We start from the raw sequence: 20591 nt of genomic DNA, 5'->3' as shown, positions 1-20591 counted from the left end.
CCCACATCTGGGGTTTTTGCCCCAAAGTCTTCCATCACAGCGCACATGCGGCCACATTTTCCCCACGAAGGGCAGCAGCACCAATTTACTGCATGAGGTGAGGTACCATAGATGCTGCCATCAGGCCTGTTTGGGAGTCTTCATCTGGGTCAGAGGAGAGCCCCATGTGGCCCTTGGGGGTTACCCATCACACTGTCATCTGGGAAGGTCCTCGGGGTCCATGTTGCCACTGCTGGTACCTCACCCAGCTCTCAGCATTTCTGGGCACAAGGCATCCAGCTCTGCTTCTCAGGCTACTTGCATTTGCCCCTGGAAGGGACCAGTAAGATTTGGTTCCCACTTGGAGGGAGACACATCCAAGGTTTAAAATCAAAGGTTTATTTACACAAGTAATCACTAATGGTGGGTGTCCTTGAATACAGTCAGACTTATCATTGATGAATAAATGAAAAATAATCAGATGTATTGGAGTATATGAAGAAGTCATTTGGCTTAAAACTCACTTGGCACAACCTTGTTTTCCGTGGCCTGTTGAGCATGCATTCTACATCTACTTGAAAGATTTACTATGTCCCAAAGAGAAGAATGATGCCCTTAATGATGGGGATGTGACTTACCCCATTATCAGCATTTGTTTAAGGATTAGCATCTCTTCCTGGGAACTAAGGATCAACTACCCACCTTCTGTGCTCACCTTGGGACCACTGCCCTGCTGTGCCAGCTAAGATCCTGTGATGGTAGTAAAAGAGATATTCCTGTCATGTGTGATGTACACTCTTTGCTCCAAGAGGATATATAACAACAGCGTATATCCCACTTCTTTGTTGACTTTCTTTCCTTGGGGAATAAAGTACCCAGGCTATAATCTGCAAACTTGGCTCATAATAAGGCAACTCCATTTTGACTTGTAGATTAACTACAGATAATTTGTATTGACATTTCTTGGTGTCATTGCAGTATGATTTCAGAGAAACCCACTGGAGACCACTTGGAATTTACACTGAATCAGCGTTTGGTACAAACTGACCCAGTGGTCCCCCAAATCATTGCATTCTTTAGTTGACCTGGTGATTTCCACAGAAAAGTGGATCTCCTTATTTTAAGTCAATGGTGCAGAGTTTACATGACCTCTTTATATCCTTAAGACTAGGTGTCTTAAGGGGGACTGGTACATACACTAGGTAAGAGGAACCTAAGGGGAATTTCTAGGGAAAAGAAACCCAAGGGGCAATTTCTACCCCTTAGGAACCTGGAGGGGTGACTCTGGAGTGAATAAGGCAGGCTGACCTTTTAATTTGGCTCTAAATTAGAAAGAATTGTATTTACAAAGTCTTAACAAACTACTTGATAGAGAAATGAGAGTCTGGACTTGTTCAGGTCTGAAGAGAAGAACACCAGCTTCTCCCAGCTGTAAGGTGTTCCGAGCTGACTGAGAACCTCATGGGAGTGGCAGACCCATTACACTGTCCCCAGGAATTGGTCAGAATTTATAGTAAATACAAACTAACAAAAAATGGGAAATTGAGCTTCTAAACGCTGACCATTCCCGAATGGGCAGCCTCCCCTGGGAACTCTGGCTGGCTTCATGCTGAAAATTGCAAGTGCTTAATGAAATGGGGATAGCTGTAAAGCCTTGAAAAGATAACCCAGAGTAATTTAAAGTTACAGTGGCCACTTCTGGGCTCCTTTATAAGAGGCTGGTAAGAGGGAAATTGTTTAGAGTCCAGCTCACCACCTTCCGGCATCATTGCTCAACTAAAGTTTCCAGAAACTGCAAATATTTACAAGAAAGAAAAAAATTCTTGCTATGCTTGTTTGTGTCCTGAGGGCTTGGCTCAATAATCCTGAGGTCAAGTTCTCTATATACAGTCAGACAAAGTGTGGTGGCACTCATTTTGTAGTCAGAGATAGACAGGAACGTGAGTTGTACTCCATTCCCAGCTAAAGGTCTTACCAAACTGTCATCAGCCTCAGAGGAACTCCATCGGCTATTAGAAGGAACATCGTGATTAGATCAGATTATTTAAGTAGTACACTTAAAAGCAAAACTTCAAAATTCCAAAATAACCTTATTTGAAGTTGTGTTGCCAAAAGCTAACAGAAAATTAAGTTATAAAAGGTACCTAAGGGACAATATCTTGGGCCATGTCTTTACAGACACCCCTGTAATATACTGCCAGAGTTAATGAGACTCTGAGAGGCATTCTGGGAAATCGCTATGTTAAAGGTAATGGAATTGTTCAATACCTCCAGGTAGATACTGTTTGTCCCTCTGAAACCTGACAAGACATTGGGAAGTGTTAACAACTTATGATGAGAAGTTCAGCCAAACTGGAAGCTTATATTCAGAGCCTCATAAGAATTTTCTGACATTCTTCCATAAGTTAAAACAAAACTAAGCACCCAGAGGGAAAGAAGCCAATTAGGATGATGTAGTAGGATAGGTAGATTGACCTCTAATGTCTTTTATGTTAGAACCCAAATTTCTGAGAAATAATGAGCAAGTCTATTCAAGTCACAAAGCTTTGCAAAAGTAGCAAGCGATTCTAGAGGCAGTTCAGATTCCACTCATTTCCTTCATCTCAAAAAGGCTTATTGTCTCACCTCTCCAGGACCTCTTATCCAGTCCATCTCCTATTCCTAAGATTGAGGAAAAAAGAAGGAAAAAAGGCAAGAAAAATGGTCATAAGTGCACCCTTGCCCCAAATCTAGCATCTTGAAAGTCTTCTCCACAAATATTACTAGAAAAAGCTTAAAACAAAATTTGAATTCCATTATTCTTTCATAACTAGTGAGCATTATACTACTGCACCTGATTCATGTCAGTAATTTTAAAACAATAGCTGTGGAGTGTCTGTATGTGTGTCTATATGTATGTCATATATGTGTGATATCTTACCTCCAGATGGTAAAGAGCTCTATTTAGTTTGCTTAAAGTAAACACTGACATAAATGTAATGGAAACGAACCCAAATGTCTTTCAAGTTAACATAACAGAAAAAAGCCTTTGTCAAGTGGGAGCTTCTTTTAATTTATTGGTTTGATTAACATAAACCTATTTTCATAGTTATCAGTATGGGAACCAGTAAACTAAACAGACGTGAAAACAATAAGAGAGTTGGGTGAAATTTTTAACAATCATTCTGTGTTATGGTATATGTGTTTAAAATAATTTAAAAACCCTTTGGAAACTCGAAACTTTAGGGTTTTGCTAATTGAGTTAAGTGCTAAAATTTATTGCATATCTAGGTCATTTCCATGGCAGGTAAAATATTAGAGGTTAATTATAGAAGATAGGTGTATCTACTTCGGGTTCCGTATTACAGAGAAAGTAAAAAATCCTTGAGTCTATTAGAAAACATTCTTGTATTTACTAAAAGATTGTACTATGAAGTGGCATTTTTCTAGAAATAATAAAAAGTATTTGTAAACTTGTCAAGCCACAGTATGCTAATGTAAATATGGTTCATAACTGTTTACTTCTTAGTCTTCACTAAAAATCAAGGTCTGAAATTGTTAAAAATTCTAATTAATATATGTCATTAAAACTACTAAAAGTTTCATAAGGAAAACATCTTTGTATTCAAGGAAGGTAAGATGTGTGTTTTCAGTGAAGTATGTATAAAGAATGGAAATACTTTAGTTTGTTTTGTTGAGAAACATAAATTTGTCCTAAAGCACTAGGAAAGGAAAGAAGGTATGGGATAAATTTTGAGTGTAAAAAGAAAGTTACAGAACGTTTGTGGAAAGAGGACCATAAGGAAAGAGTTTTGTGCATGGTCAAGTGGGCCAAGATTGAAATAAATTTAATCAAGTTTTAATATCAAAAGTAAGCTGGTACAAAAAGCAAAATTTCATTATCTCTCCTGTAAAAGGATAATTTTCCTTGACTTTTAGTCTGCTCTCAATAAAGAGATTATAAAAGGTTTTCTTTACTTTTGAATAAGTCTCTCTTTGTTCATATGGATGACTAAGCATTGTTTCACAGCAACCATCATCTCACAGTGACACAAGATCAGCAAACACTTGATCTTGTTTGACCAAGGGTTTGAAAAACTTTTGATATTTTTGACAAGCTCCCCCAAATTCATATCCTAAATGAAGTCTTTCTTTTGATTTGAAAATTTCTCTGTGAATTTTCAGAAGGCACCTGGGACTTATCAAAGTAATTTGTTCTCCCTTTGTGTAAAGAGGGAGATACTAAACTAATTAGCATAGTTTGTTATACTAAAATTCATTGGAAGCAGTGTCAAGTAAATAACGATAAAGTTTTTCAGATTATATTTCATAGGTAAATACTTTTCACCATCTTAACTCTACTACCTTGCTTCCAGTGCCACAGGAGGAAAATGTACATGACTGCATTCTATTTTCTGACTTGGTTTACAAATGGGTCTTACTTAAAGGATGAGCAAGGACATTATGAAGCTGGACCTACTGTCCAGTTTCAAGAATGCATGATATTTTCTATTAACTCTGCTAATCTGGTGAAATACTTCCTTCTCCAGGGTCAGGAATTTGCCACAGAAGAAGAGAAGCAAAGGTGGCAACAAATGGGGATTTTTGACACCATCACCCGGATGTGGTTCAGTGCTGATAAGAAAAACCCATACTGCATATTGGAGCACAATTGCCACTGGTCCAGCACATACACCAATTAACCCACTGGACACTTAAAAAGATGAGTTTAAGGGGGAAACCATACTTTTGGAAACTCTCTCCCACCATGGCTCATAAAGCACGCTCATCATACCATATGTCCAAAAAAGCAGCCTAGGGAAACCATTTCATGGGTCATAAAGCCACCTTCCCCTTCCTAAGGGACCCTTTGAGGTATGGCAATTGGACGTTGTTTTCAAATGCCACCATCTCAAGGACATAAATCTCTCTTGTAATAATCTGTATCTTCTTGTATTGGGTTCAGACTTTTCCTTGCAAAAGAGCAATGGATTTAGTTAAGTTCTTATTGGAAAATATAATTCCTGTTTGAGGAATACCTCCCGAGTTACACAGTGAGTTGGGAGCTAATTTTGTGAGACAAATAATTAAATCTATTTGTAACATTGGCCAATAATGCAACATTTTAATTCATGGTGCAAAGAAGACTCAATTGTCAAAAGTTTCAAAGGCATTTATTCTCCTCTGGACAAAAGCTCTTCTAATGGTGCTCCTCAGTCTTAGACCAACACACTTTGGTAAACATTGGCTATCCCACTTCAAGGTATTAAATGGACAGCCTATGCAGTTAGATGAAGGAATGTGTGAACCAACCTTTTTAAAAATCACTAGTACAGGTAACATAAAGTAAAGGTAGCAGATCAATAATGTATGAAGATAATATGAAAGTTAAAAGACAAAAGCACTAAAATTACCTCTTTCAATGATATGAGGGGAATGAATAGACACACACAAAATAAGAGATTAGATATGATTTCAAAAACATAAAATGTGGGAGGAGAGGAGTAAAAGAGTAGAGCTTTTAGAAAGAGGTCAAGCTAAAGAGACTATCAACACAATATAGATTTCTATATACATAGAATATTATATAGTTATCTAATGGTGATTGGAAAACATAAAACTACAATAAATAAATAAATGAGTGAGAGGAAAGAAATCAAACATATTACTAAAGAAAGCCTTCAAACCACAAGAGAAAAGAGCAAAAGAAGAAGAAAGGAACAGAGTAGAACTACTAAAACACCCAGAAAAAAAATAACAAAATGGCAATAAATATATTTCTCAATAGCTACTTTAAATGTCAATGGACTAAATGCTCCAATCAAAAGGCTTAGGGTGGCTGAATGGATAAAAATACAAGACCCAAATATATATTGCATACAAGAGACAAACTTCCAATCTAAAGACACTCACAAATGGAAAGTGAAAGGATGGGAAAAGATACTGTGTGGAAATGACAAAGAAAAGAAAGTGGGGTAGCAATACTTATATCAGACAAAATAGACTTTAAAACAAAAACCGTAACAAGAAACAAAGAAGGGCACTACATAATGGTAACGGGAACAATCCAATAAGAGGATATAAATCTTGTAAATATCTATGCATTCAACATAGGAAGCACCGAATTATATAAAGCAATTATTAATAGACATAAAAGGAGAAGTAGACAGTAACACATAATAGTGGGGGACTTTAACAGTCCACTTACACCAATGGATAGATCATCCAAACAGAAGATCAATAAGGAAACATTGGTCTTATATGACACATTCAACCAGATGGACTTAGTAGATATATATAGAACTTTCCATCTAAAAACTGCAGAATACACATTCTTTTCAAATGCTCATGGAAAATTCTCCAGGATTGATCACATATTAGGCCACAAAACAAATCTTAACAAATGTAAGAAGATTGAAATGATACCAAGCTTCTTTTCTGACCACAATGGTATGAAACTAGACATCCACTACAGTAAGAAAACCAGAAAAGCCACAAATATGTGGAGATTAAACCAAATGCTACTGGGCATTGATTGGGTCAATGAATAAATCAAAGGAGAGATAAAAAAAATACCTGGAGACAAATGAAAATGAAAATATGACATGACAAAATCTATGGGATACAGCAAAAGCAGTTATAAGAGGGAAGTTTACAGCAATTCAGGCCTACGTCAACATAAAAACAATCCAAAATAAACAACCTAACAGTGCACCCAAAGGAACTGGAAAAAGAAGAACAAACAAAGCCCAAAATTAGCAGAAGGAAAGAATATAAAAATCAGAGCAGAAATAAATCAGATAGAGACTAGAAAAACAATAGAAAAAAAATCAATGAAACCAAGAACTGATTCTTTGAAAAGATAAACAAAATTGACAAATCCTTAGCTAGACTCAACAAGAGAAAAACAGAGAGAAGACTCAAATAAATAAAATCAGAAATGAAAGAGCAGAAATTTACATCAGATACCTCAGGAATACAAAAGATTATAAGAGAATACTACGAAAAGCTATATGCCAACAAATTGAATAATCTACAAGAAATGGACAAATTCTTAGAATCACACAACCTTCCAAAACTGAATCTAGAAGAAATAGAGAATTTGAATAGACCAATCACCAGTAAGAAGATCAAAACAGTAATCAAAAGCCTCCCCAAAAATTAAAGTCCAGGATCAGACGTCTTCCTCGGTGAATTTTATGAAACATTCAAAGAAGACTTAATACCCATCCTTCTCAAACTCTTCCAAGAACTGCAAGACGAGAGTAAGCTTCCTAACGCATTCTACGAAGCCAACCCTATCCTGATACCAAAACCAGACAAGGGTAACACAAAAAAAGAAAATTACAGGCCAATATCACTGATGAATATCAATGCAAAAATCCTCAACAAAACACTAGCAAATGGATTACAACAGTACATTAAAAAGATCATACACCATGATCAAGTGAGATTTATTCCGGGGATGCAGGGATGGTTCAACATCTGCAAATCAATAAACATGATAAACTACATTAACAAAATGAATAATAAAAGTCACAGGATCATCTCAATAGATGTAGAGAAAGCATTTGACAAGATATAGCATCCATTTATGATAAAAAACTCTAAATTAAATGGATGTAGAAGGAAAATACCTCAACATGGTAAAGGCCATATATGACAAACTCAGAGCTAATATCAGTCTCAATGGAGAAAAACTGAAAGTTATCCCTCTAAGAACAGGAAGTAGACAAGGATACCCACTGTCATCACTCTTATTTAACATAGTATTGGAAGTCCTAGCCAAGCAATCAGGCAAGAAAAGGAAATAAAAGGGATACAAATTGGGAAAGAAGAAGTGAAACTGTCATTATTGGCAGATGACATGATTTTATATAAGAAAACTCTAAAGAATCCACTAAAACCTTTTAGAAATAATAAATGAATACAGTCAAGTTGCAGGATACAAAATCAACATACAAAAATCTGTTGTGTTTCTATACACTAACAATCAAGCAACAGAAAGAGAAATTAAGAATACAATCCCATTTACAATGGCAACAAAAAGAATAAAATACCTAGGAATAAACTTAACCAAAAAGGTAAAAGATCCTTACACCGAAAACTATAAAACATTGTTGAAAGAAAGTGAAGAAGACACAAAGAAATGGAAAGATATTCCATGCTCTTGGATTGGAAGAACTAACATAGTTAAAATGTCCATACTTCCTAAAGAAATCTATGGATTCAGTGCAATCCTCATCAATATTCCAACAATCTTTTTCACAGAAATAGAAGAAAGAATCCTAAAACTTATATGGAGCAACAGAAGACCCTGAATAACCAAAGGATTCCTGAGAAAAAAGAACAAAGCTGGAGGTATCACACTCCCTGATCTCAAAATATCCTACAAACCTATAGTAACCAAAACAGCATGGTACTGGCACAAAAAACAGACACACAGATCAATGGAACAGAATTGAGAGCCCAGAAGTAAACCCACATACATTTGGACAGCTAATTCTCGACAAGGGAGCCAAGAACAAATAATGGAGAAAGGAGAGTCTCTTCAATAAATGGTGTTGGGAAAACTGGACAGCCAAATGCAAAAGAATGAAAGTCGACCATTATCTTACACCATGCACAAAAATCAACTCAAAATGGATTAAAGACTTAAATGCAAGATCTGAAACCATGAAACTTCTACAAGAAAACATAGGCAGTATGCTGTTTGACATGAGTCTTAGCAGCCTTTCTTCAAAATACCATGTCTGACTGGGCAAGGGAAACAAAAGGAAAAATGAACAAATGGGACTACATCAAACTAAAAAGCTTCTGCACAGCAAAGGAAACCATTAACAAAACAAAAGACAACCTAACAACTGGGAGAAGATATTTGCAAATTATATATCAGATAAGGGCTTACTATCCAAAATATACAAAGAACTTATACATCTCAACAACAAAAAAACTAATAACCCAATTAAAAAATGGGCAAAAGAACTGAACAGGGATTTCTCCAAAAAAGATATACAGATGGTCAACTGGCACATGAAAAGAGGCTCAACATCATTAGCTATCAGGGAAATGCAAATCAAAACTACAATGAGGTACCACCTCACTCCGGTCAGAATGGCTATAATTAACAAGACAGGAAACAACAAGTGTTGGAGAGGATGTGGGGAGAAGGGAACCCTCATACACTGCTGGTGGGAGTGCAAACTGGTGCAGCCACTATGGAAAATAGTATGGAGTTTCCTGAGAAAATTAAGAATCGATCTACCATACGATCCAGCAATTCCATTGCTGGCTGTTTATCCAAAGAACTTGAAAACACAAATGCATAAAGATACATGCACCCCTACATTCACTGCAGCATTATTCACAACATTGAAGACTTGTAAGAAACCTAGGTGCCCATCGAGAGATGTGGTATATACACACAATGGAACACTACTCAACCATAAGAAAGGATGAAACCTGGCCATTTGAGACAATATGGATAAAACTTGAGGGAATTATGCAAAGTGAAATAAGTCAGAGGGAGAAAGTGAAATACCATATGATCTCACTCATGAGTAGAAGATAAAAACAACAACAAACAAACAGATAGAGACAGAGATTTGACTAGTGTGTAGTGGAGGGGGAGGGGGCAGGGGGCAGGGGGCGATAGTGAAACGGGAGATTAGGCCCATGTCTGTGTTGATGGATTGTAATTAACCTTTGGCTGGTAAACATGAGGTAATCTACACAGACTTCGAAATATACTGCGATGTACACCTGAAATTTACACAACGTTATAAACCAATGTTACTGAAATTAAAAAAAAAAAGAAAATGGGGCCCCCCAAAAAAGAGGGGAACCGTGGGTAAGCCGGCAGGACACTAGGCCATCCAGGTTGCTTTTTTGTGGAAAAACTGGCCCTGGCTCCCAAATGCCTTCTTCCTGCAATAAAGCCTTGATGCAAATGTCACCAGGCCCGCTCCACCCTTTAGTCTGTGGGTAAATCTATGCTACCTTCCCTAAAAAGGCAGTACATGTTTAAATGGAACAGCATTAAGTGGGTCACTTTCCATGGCTCTAAGGCCGGGGGCAACGAACTGAAATAACAGTAGACAGATTTGGCTCAGGTCAAGAAGAAGCTTTGGAAGGGCCACAGCTGCATCTGGAGGGCGCCCCCTGATGATAGAGATGCTCCAGGAAGTGCAGGCTGGAAGAGGGATGCCCATATCAGAGCAAGGGTTCTATGTGGTGGCTCTGAAAATTCCCGCATCCCTGAAATTCTAGGACAATATGATAGAGTCCACGTGCACAGAAGAGCCCTCCTACTGCACTCATGCAATCCTGCCTCAGAGTCGAGAGGAGGCTGCCAGTCCTTACCGCTTCCACACACCAAGCTATAGGCCGTGCAGCAGGACCAGCAAACAATGACCTTGATGTCCATTTGCTCGGAACCACAGAAAGCTCAGGCCCTGCACCAAGCAGCCGGGCAGCAGCACAGCCAGGGCCAGTCCCCCCAGAGGAGCTGTCCTGTGGTGAAGTAGTAAACCACAGTGCAGAGGCCTGCGGGAGGGAAGAGGAAAGACCAGGGTCAGGGCAAGGCTGGAGTGAGGCTGGGTCCCCAGCCAGCACTGTGTCCCTGTCCCCAGCAGGGCTCTCAGCTAGACCCAGCCCATGAGGGGGCAGAGCAGCTGTCAGCCCAGAGGGGCGTGAGGTTGAAGGAAAGGCCAGGCCTTTCCAGGGTACCCAGAGGATCAGATCCCAGGGTCCTAGGAAGGGACTGTAGGATGGCACAGGACAGCAGGAGTAAAACACACCTGGTACCTGGTATGTCCTCAAAAAATGTTAAACCTCCTCTCTGGGGCTGTTTTGTTCATTTTATCTTTGAGGATAATAGGGTAGAGCAATGGGGTGGGAAGAGTGAGACACATCCAGGTCAGGATCTTTGTCCCCCGTCAGTGACTGTGAGGTGGGAGCTTGTATCTGTCCAGCACCAGCAAGGGCACGATGCACAGTTATCGTTTTATGTGCCTATAACTTGGGTTTTCATATTAAAGTTTAAAACGGTCACATGAAGCTGCAACAGCGGAGAGAGAGGACTGCTGGCAGTTCAGACAGGAACCCTGCAGGTGTGACAGAGGAGCCAGGGCTCCAGCAGCCCTTTCTTGCTCCCCAAGCCCTGTCACCTGCTCTAACCACCCTGGGCTTCGTTCCACACACTGCAAACCAGTGTCCCTGCACAAAATGTCTGTGGAGGAGTCACTGCCCCTCCCAGGCTGAGGACTGTGGAGGCCTTGGCTGCTCCAGGCTGGGAGAAAGGGAGGGAGAATATCGCACCTGGGGTAGGTGCTGAGACCCGGGGATCCTGTCTTGTTTTAGCCCTCCTCAGCGGGGCGCTGGGCCTGGGATCTCTGGTGTGGACCTCGCAGGGGCCTGTCCTGGTGCAGGTCCGGCCCAGTGCGCCTTTGCAACAGCGCGGCTGGGGCTCCCCTTGGGGTACCCACAGAGATGGCGGTTGAGTCAGGGGACCCCGCCAACCCAGAGTCAGCAAGGGTCTTCCAGGGGTGTAGTTTAGTGCCAGCGCCCGCCAGGGTCCCCAAGTGTCTGGGTGCTGGGGAGGGGCGCTGGGTGGCAGGCGCTCTCGAGGTCGGGCCCTCATTAAATCCATCCTCATCCCAGGGGACCCAGCCAAGGAAGATGCGTCTGCAGGGAGCACGGTGGAAGTGGGCGGAGGCCTCCTCTCTGGCACGGAAAGAGTTACCACTTCAAACTGGAAAGGCGCTAAACAGTGTTGCCATCTTGTGTGGCCAGTACCCACTTCTCTGGGCACTGGGGTGTCCCCAGCAAGTCACCTCCGGCCCCTCCCAAACCCCGAAGCAGTGAAACAGTCCTCCAGGGCCGCGCGGACACCAAGTCCGGTCCCACCCCCCTCAACTAATGCAGGTCCTCAAGCAGCGTACCCCGCCTCTAAGACCCCCAGACTGGCAGCCGTGGTGGGAGAGCAGGATGCGCTCAGGCCCGTGGTCAACTCGTCTTGGACTCGCAGCACTTGGCTGAGTCCAGGAGGCCTTTCTGCAGGGAAGGGTGGGCTACATGTGCCCAGAATCCAGGAGAGGATTATGCATCCTTTGGGGGACCATGTATTCGGGGAGGATCATGCATCCACGGGGATATCGTGCATCCGTGGTCTCAGGCACGGGGGAGCATGCATCCTTGGGGGCAATCACGCCTCCACAGTAGGATCGTGGATCCGCGGGGATACACGAAGGATTGGACTGGGGTGCTCGGCTGGAGGGTGGGGTGCCGCCATACATGCACTGGCGCTGCGCTGTGCCCAGGCATCGTTAGGCTGCCTGCGCTTGCAGGGATGGCAGGCGAGTCCTGGGGCATCTGGGTGGGTTGGGTGTTGGAGGGGTGAGCAGGCGCCCCGCCTCCGGTTGCCCGCGTTCAGGTGCGCTCTGCATGGTCGCCAGCAGCAGGGCGGAGAGGCCCGGGAGCCCCACGTGCATCCTCCGCGCTCGGCCCCAGGCCCCCGCCTCCCGCCGCCGGCCCGCCTCCTGGGCCCCCGCCCCTTCCCCTGCCTGCTGGAAGCATGTGGGCCTGAGCTGTCTGCTTGTGGTGCCTGGTTCTGCTTTATCACAAGTTGCCAGCAGGGCGGGGAGGGAGGGCAGGGTTTCTGGTTCCTAGGAGGAAAGTACAGATCAGATCCCGCTTCTTCACGTGGGCAGCAGCCTTTCCTCTGCTGTTGCCAACCTTCTAACGGACCCTGGAAAAGTGCTTCCTGGTGGTTATGACTGCGGGTAGGTTAGTCAGAGGATGGTTAAACTGGTCACCGCCTCTGGGCCACTGAAAGGCAATCGGGTACCCACCATCCAGAGTGCGGGTCTGTGGGAGAAGTGGGATTCCAGGCCTAAACTGGTTTTTGGAAGTCTTACAGGGGATGTTAACTGGCACCTTCTCTGCTTCTCACACTCAAGTCCGTTAGGATCTCTGTCCTCACTAAAGATTTCCCAGATGAGCGTGAGGGTTAATCCAGATTCCAGTGTGTAAAAAGGAAAGGTGGGCACTGGAAAACCTCTCAGGATCTCTATGTCTGTCTATTGTCTGTCTATCCATCTATGTGTGTATCTATCTATCTATCGATCTATCTATCATCTATCTATCCATGCATCCATCCATATTTGTGATAGAAGTTAAGATAGAAGCGGTATTTGGGCATGCTGATGGTGATGATGAAGTTGGAATCTTTAACTCCGAAAGCAGGCAATTAGCTAAACTCTTGCTCCTTTTTATTTTGGGGCAGCTTTTGGTGCCATCCTTGAGTCAAGGGCATTTCCCATTCCTCAGATCTTGCTGCACTGATCAGGTGGTGGGTGAGGTGGAACCCTCCCTCCTTCCCTGGGCAAGTCCTGCAGCAGAACAACCCGCCGTGGAAGAACACACCCTCTTGAAGGGAAGAGCAGAGTGGATAGTGCAGCTGAACCTATGAAACTCTTATGATTGTTTTCTATTTACCAAAGTAAGACCACATAGTCAGACATCTTTGGTTTCTCCCTACAGTTTCAATGTGTTTCATGGAAGTGAGTTTGTCATGTGTCCATTAAGGGCCAAAGCTTTTTGTTCACCCGCAGGAATTTGGCCGGCCTGTGAGATTCTTTGACCAGGAGGATGTGGGAGCCGTTATGTTACAGGAGTTCCCAGCGCAGGCCCAGAGGCCCCGCAGCTGCTTCTCTCTTTCTCTTTCCCTTTGTCTCTCTGTCTGTGTCTCTCTCTCTATGTCTCTCTGTCTCTGTCTCTCTCATTCTCTCTCTCAGCACCCGGAGCCTGTCCTGTGAAGAAGCTGGCCCAGCCTCTGACCGTCCAGCCTTGATGTCCCCTCAGTTAGACTAAACTAGAAGGGACTTCTTCCTGATTCCAGGCCCCTGACCTCCCCTTCCTTAGAGCATTTACTTAGAAAACTTGTCACTGTAAACTCTTTCTCTGTCCCTTTAAGAGGTATGTAAATCTTTTGAAAAGTTTCTTGCCAGTTTTACAGGCCAGGAATGTCTTTCTCAGGGACACAGGGCACCTCTTTGAAATGTCTAGGGAGACAGATCTGCTGTCTCCTCGTCTCTTGGGGCATGGTTGGGGTCTAACTTTGGGGACCTCTTGGAGACACAGCCCAACTGCAGACGTGAGTGAGGCCATCTGAGACGGCCCAGTCCAGTCCCAACACCGTATGACTGCACATGATCTCCTCTGGGAGAGCCAGCCCAAACTACTGGGCCACAGAATGAGGAGCACCTAAAATCTGTGTTGGTTTAAACCACTTCTTATTGGAGTGGTTGGTTAGACAGTAATGGATATAGATATCCTTCCACTGGGTCATGGTTATGGTGCCTGGCAGGACTTGTTTTGACTCAGATGGCCAAACCACTGGGAAAATGAGTATTTTTCCCTCAGCTACAAGCGATTCTTCAAAGCCCACTTTGTGAGGCCAAGGTTGATACTCTGCAAAACGTGTTCCTCCTTTGCCTGCCACGTCCCTTGTGTTCTGCAGACAGGATCCACAGAAGACGGGAAGGCAGAGGAGAGAGGCTGATTGCTGTTTCTGCTGGCTTCCTGTTCCTATTGTAGATGCCCCAGCAATGGCTCCCCACCCTGGAGCTGAGGTTGTTTCCAGGCTGTTGCTGTCAGCACTCCCAGAAACAGGCCATGATGCCCCCAAGGAGCTCCCAGGGTGGCAGTCTTGCAGCTGCGTGGGGCTCCTTCTCCGAGTCTCTGGTTCTGATAACCCCAATGTCTTCTCTCTGCTCTCCTAGTCCTTGAGGTGGGGGCTGCATGCCGCAGTTGTCACCACACTGTCACTCTTTTGCTTTTCCTTTCTCCAACTCCATCATACAGTTCCCTCCATTGAATTCTCCCTGTGGAAATACCTAGTGCAGATTCTATAGAAACACAGTGTTCAAAAGTCTAGTGACTCAAAGGCTGCTCCTACATGGCATGCTGTTTTGAACTAAGTAGTCAGAGGAAGGTCGCCCAGCTCCCCTTTACCAGGGGGTTGTTTCTAGGATCCGTGGAGAGATGAGACTGGTTGGCAGATTATGAGAAAAGTTAATGGATTGTATGAGCATCTGGGAGAAGGCCAGGAAGCATCAAAACCCCACTGAAGGGAGAAAGTATCTACAAAATTTCCATAGTTACGTCCTCACCACATCACAAGATTCTGCTTGAGCACAGACTCTCCTCCTGCCTGCAGCATCCAGGTGGTGGTTAGAGCATCATGAAATTGCTGTCCCAGCTCACAGAAGGAAGAGGGATTGCAGGCCAGGGCAATTTTGCAGTGTCTGCTGACTTCAGATCTCAGGCCTTTCTGCTTATGTGTCTCCCTTTTCAAGACTTGTTCGGACTCTCCATCTTTTTCTGCCTGACCCTGATTTGAACTTGTTTGGAGGAGAGGATCGTGAGCGGGGAGGTGCTGCTGACGTGAAGGTTATATACTGCCAAAGGGGCAAATTTAACCACCAGGAAAGTGCAGAGATCATGGAACTCAGGCCCCAAACTCCAAGGCAAGTTCTGTTTCTAGGAATTTGGAAGCACCCCTGCACAGGGGCCACAGGCCCACCTGTGAGTATGCTTGGGGCAATGGCTCATGCCCACTCTGTCCCTCATCACAGAGCAGGCAGTGTCCCCGGGAGAAGCAGGCCACTCTCTCCCCTAAGGCAGCAGCCTTCCTGGAGATGTGGGGTGAAGTGAGAGAGGAATGTGGGGCTGGCTCCCTGCCCTCCAGGAATCTGTAAATGGGGTGAGTCCAGTGCTGTGTCAGTGTCAGCGGTCTGAGGACATTGCTGTTCTCCTCCTTTGTAAGAGCTATTACAGGAGGTGGAGGAATTCCTCAGTGCAGATTCTACTGAGAGTGTTAATAACAAACTAACATTAATTACCAATCAAAAAGACAAAAAAGAGGCTCTTGCAGGCCACCCAGTATAAAATAGCAATGTGTGGACACTAGGCATCCCCTGGCTCGGATTTCTTCTTCTTCTCAGCATGGGTATCACTTAAGTAGTTGATTTTCTTATTGTCCACCTGCCTCCCCTAGAATGTCAAATGCAGGAGGAGGGATGTTATTTGAGTCCTTCATGCCAGGACCTGGCACAGAGGCGATGCAATAAATACTGGTGGCGTGAATGCATGAAGGGGTCTGGGCTTATAAAGGATGGTGATTTGCTGACATCCTGGTCCCTCTGCCAGTCACTGTACAGACTTTCCCCTCTTCTCTCCTCCACTCTTTAGGATCCAATAGCCCTGGTCAATGAATGTTGACGGAGAATGGAGGAAGAGGTGAATAACTCCTATGAGTAGCAGGAAGGGGAGCTACAATTAAGCTGGGGAAGGTCCTTCCCTGTGAGCATGAACACAGCATAGACATGCAGGGTGTGTGCGGTGAGAGGATTAGAGGGCAGGAGAGGGCAGGGGCAGATGCAGCAGGAGAGTTAGGCTGGGAATTGACTATGTTCTGATTGGGGGCTGTGTGGGCAGAGGTGGGGGGCTCCAGAGGTCTACGTAGGAAGCACGTAGACAGAGCAGTGAGGTGGAGGGTTTGGGGGATGGTTTCGAAGCTGCATTTGTTTTGCAAGTTCTTGGCTATATCTCTAGTTCATCCTTCCTTGGGCAGCTGTAGGGAGGAGCCTGCAGGAGATGATGGGGGTGTTAAAGATCCCGCCTTCACCTCCCCGACTCAGTCCTGCTCCTGGGTGTAGAGAGAGACACGACTGCCTCCAATGACACAGAGGTCCACAGGGAAGGGAAAGGTCTGGGTGAAGTCCTTCGGAGGGTTTCAGCACAGATAACATTATAGGGTCACTCCCCTCTCTGGATTCCACAACCAATACAGTGTAAAGGGCAAAAGAAGTATAAAGAAGTGCAGAAAATTCTGATTCTCTCTGCAACAACTAGTCACGCATGCTGTTTTTCAGCAAGTTCCTCCACCAGCATCACATTCCTGGGCTATACTTGGTAGGACTCTGGGTCCCATTTCCAGAGCAGAACCATGACCCTTATGAACTTTTGTCAGGAGAATTCTGTCGCTCAGGCAGCATTTAGGAAGACCAGAGCCTTCCCCTCGCTGAGAAGTGCCATAATACAGCACACAAGGCACCTAAAGATAGAGCCTTGACTTCAAGACACCCTGCATGCTGCCTCTGGTTCTGTCGGGATCCTGGAAGCCATGAAGAGAACAAGTCTGAGATGAGAAGAGGCTCAGTTCAGAGCTTCCCGTTGTCTCAGCCAGAAGGCAGCCCCTCGTCAACCCAGAAGCTGACAGCAGATGCAGGAGTAAGCCCAGATGTTCTGGGCTGAATCATGTCTCCTCAAGTTCATATGCTGAGGTCCTAACTCCTAATACCTCATAATGTAACCTTATTGGGTGAAAGGTCTTTAAAGAGGTAATTAAATTAAAATGAGGTCATTAGGGTGGGGCCTTGTCCACGATGACTGCTGTGCTGACAAGAAGAGGAAATTTGCACACAGGTGTGCACAGCGGGAAGACCATGGGAAGACACAGGGAGAAGTCAGCCATCGGCAAGTAAGAGAGAGAGGCCTCAGAAGAAGCCAACCTCGCTGACGTCTTGATCTTGGACTGCTAGCCTCCAAAAGTGTGAGAAAATCATTTTTTATTGCTTAAACCACGCAGGCTGTGGTCCTTTGTGATGACAGCCCCAGGAGACTAATAGCTGGTAGGTGTGACCAGAAGACTCACTCAACTGAGCCCAGCTCCTCTTGCTAACAATGGATTATGAGCTCAGTAGGTGGTGGGTGTTTAAGCCACTATATTCTGGGGTGGGGTCTCACAGAGTGAACTGATAAATGTTTGAAGGACCAGAAGATGGCTCAGAATTAATGGAAAGCAGAATAAGGTGAATTTCTGATTTAACGTCCCTCCTTTTCGCTTCCTACACACACATCTGCCATATATGAGAACACCACAGTTCCCTTCCCATAATTAGGGAGCTAGAATCCCCTCTTCCAGCAACATTTCCATGTAAAAGCGTCTCCCATCTCAGGCACACAAGACCTCCCCACTCCTAGGGCCGCCATGCGCACGTCAGTTCCCTCTCTGCTTCCACACACACGTCTCTCCCAGACACTGTTACACAGAGTAATCATTTCTGTACAAACAGCATTGCTTATTTCTTTTGTTTTCAGGAAATAATACCACAGTACTTTCAGAATTAGAGTCAGCTGTTTATTTCAAACTCCTATCTCCTTGTCCTCCCGTGTTCTCCAGCTCATCCCCGGTGCAGACAGCATTTCTTTATCCCAAACCAACAAGAACCAAGACGTTCATGATCTTCTGGGCAAGAAAACCATTTACGCTGGGCACCAGCCTGAATGCACTCCTCTTCTGAGTCTATCCTATGACCTAGGCTGTGCAGAGGAAAATCTTTCAGTCACTCATCGGGAGCAACATTCACTGTGAATGCAGGGTCATGACATGTGCACCGCAGAGCCGGCAGGAGAGGCTCCTTCTGCAGGCGCCTCCCTCAGAAACCCTACGGAGCCCCCGCTCCTTCTGCTCTGCTGCCACTGCTGCGTTGGTTCCTGGCAGGCAGGACAGCCTCTGCTCTAAAGAGGGCAGGTACTGAAGTGTCTGCCCCAAATGCTGACTCAAGGCTCCCCTGCCTGTGCCCCAGCCTCCAGCCCCTGCTCCAGATGCTCAAAGGGACTCTGTGCAGCCTCACGCAGCCTGATGAGAACCACCCGACACTGCACAGTCCCAGCACGCTCTGGACACAAAAGGACAGGAGAGATTGGGCCGGAGGAACTGGGCAGAAAGAGCAGACAGGGGTCAGGGGCCTTCCGTCCTGCCATCCCCCATGCTGCATCCAGGCCTCAGCAGGGATGGCTTGTGGACCTGTCACCATGGGCCATCCAGTCAAGAACACACACAGTAAAAGGGCAGGGATCACAGAGAGGGAACACACCTGGCGTGTCTCTGCTGTTCTGCGAGGCCCCTCCTAAGCTCTCCCTTGTTTGTCCTCAATCAGACTGTGTACAACTCTGGGGTTTGTCTTCCTTTTCAGGAGAAGACAGAGTTGAGTGTGAGGATAGCTCGGTGACTTGTCTAAGTGCACACTGCGAGTCACCATCGGAGCTGAGAAAAACACACTGGTCTTTTGGCTCCTGGGTCCAGCTTTCTCCTTTGTCCTGTGCTCTCTCCCAGGCAGGGAAGTCAGACAGCAAATGAGCACTGGGGATGGCCCCTCCTATGTGGTCGTTATCCCCAAGGCCAGTCCCTAGTTCAGCCACACTTGCCATCTGGAAAGTCTGGCCTGGCCCAGTGGTGTTTTCTCTACCTACTCACTGGGTTCATGTTCCAGGGAAATGACCCGTCCTTAGCTGGAGAGATACTAAGGGCCATGCTTCAGTCCAGTAAGAGCAGGCTAAGAATCTCCTCCGAGACTTGCATCCTTTGGTTGACGCTCTCCTTGACCCTCAGATTTATTACTTATTTCCAGACCCTGACCCACTCCCTCTATACGGCCTAGTCCCCATTCCCTGGGCATGAGACCCCGGTGCCCCCACACCAGCCAGGCTTCAGAGCTCACCTGGGCCAAGGTGAGCAAAGAGGATGAAGCAGGTCAGCAGCATAAAGCAGAGGCCCCCCATGGTGAACACCGGCTGGACCCTGCGTGGCAGGAGAAGATGGAGGAGCTGCTCTGAGACTCAGACCCAGTGAGGCTGCTGCGGGTGGGAGGCGCCTCTGTTTATAAGGCTCCTAGGCATTCGCACAACAGCACTTGGTTTTGAAAACTTGCTTGCTATGATTGTGATTACAGACAACTATTCATATCTCTACGTGGGATGCTTTCTGTTACCCAACCCTCCTTCGTCCTCCCAGCACACTGTTTAGGTGGGAATGGCCTCACTTCACACTCTGTGGTAGAATGCTGGCTCACACGCCAAACCTCAGAGAGTATTCCGGAATGGACCACCAACCAAGGCCGGAACAACCAAAGGACTTTCTTTTGACCAAAATGATGATCAGGAGTGGGTTGTGGCAGAAATTTCCATGACTGTGAAGTCAGCATGTTTATTCAATCGTTGGAGAAAGAAAAGCTCTTTTTCTCTGCAAGATACAAAAACAATGTTGCCCCAGGATTGCAGCAGCCATTTCCCTTTTGTAAAGAAGCAGATCTGGGCACAAATCAGACAGTGATGCAAGTGTTCTGGCTCTTGCAGAGTTGTGTCCACACTGGGTCCAAGGACCCCGAAGACTGACCTGCCTCTGGATGGCTCCAACCATGGCCCTTGTTTACTTTATCCAGCTTGAGCTGAGTTCTTGGTTCCCTGTGGTTGCAAGCCTGTTGGCTGGCATACGAGATTAGAAGCTGCAAGGCAGAGGAAGCCCAGCTACCATGGGGGTTGGGCAGGGTTGATGGGGGACATGGGAGAAGAGCTGCACTTTTGTACTCGTCAGGTAAAGCAATACTTTCACATTTGAAATGGGGGTAGTGTTGTAGATTCTTGTTGGCTATGGTGGGACCCCTGGAGATTCTTGGGGGAAGGATGCACAGCCATATCTTTGCTGTGCAGTCTCAGGCACGTTCACGTGGGCCTCTTCTGCTGTTCACACCTGCAGCAGAAGCAGCTTTGGCACGTCACACTGGTCA

The 20591-nt window shown here is 45.2% G+C and overlaps 1 long non-coding RNA gene across 1 annotated transcript; it reads right to left on the bottom strand.

Moving 5' to 3' along the window:
* Positions 1-18141: 18141 nt before the first annotated feature.
* Positions 18142-20263, bottom strand: LOC138921053 (uncharacterized). The gene is made up of 2 exons (XR_011433297.1): positions 19527-20263; positions 18142-18345 (listed from the first exon to the last, which is right to left on the bottom strand). It is a non-coding gene; the product is annotated as an uncharacterized lncRNA (long non-coding RNA).
* Positions 20264-20591: the final 328 nt, after the last annotated feature.

Source organism: Equus caballus, chromosome 27 (assembly GCF_041296265.1).
Source record: "Equus caballus isolate H_3958 breed thoroughbred chromosome 27, TB-T2T, whole genome shotgun sequence".
Classification (NCBI taxonomy): domain Eukaryota; kingdom Metazoa; phylum Chordata; class Mammalia; order Perissodactyla; family Equidae; genus Equus; species Equus caballus.
Note: the sequence above shows the minus strand (reverse complement) of the source record. Positions and strands in the feature narration are given on the sequence as shown.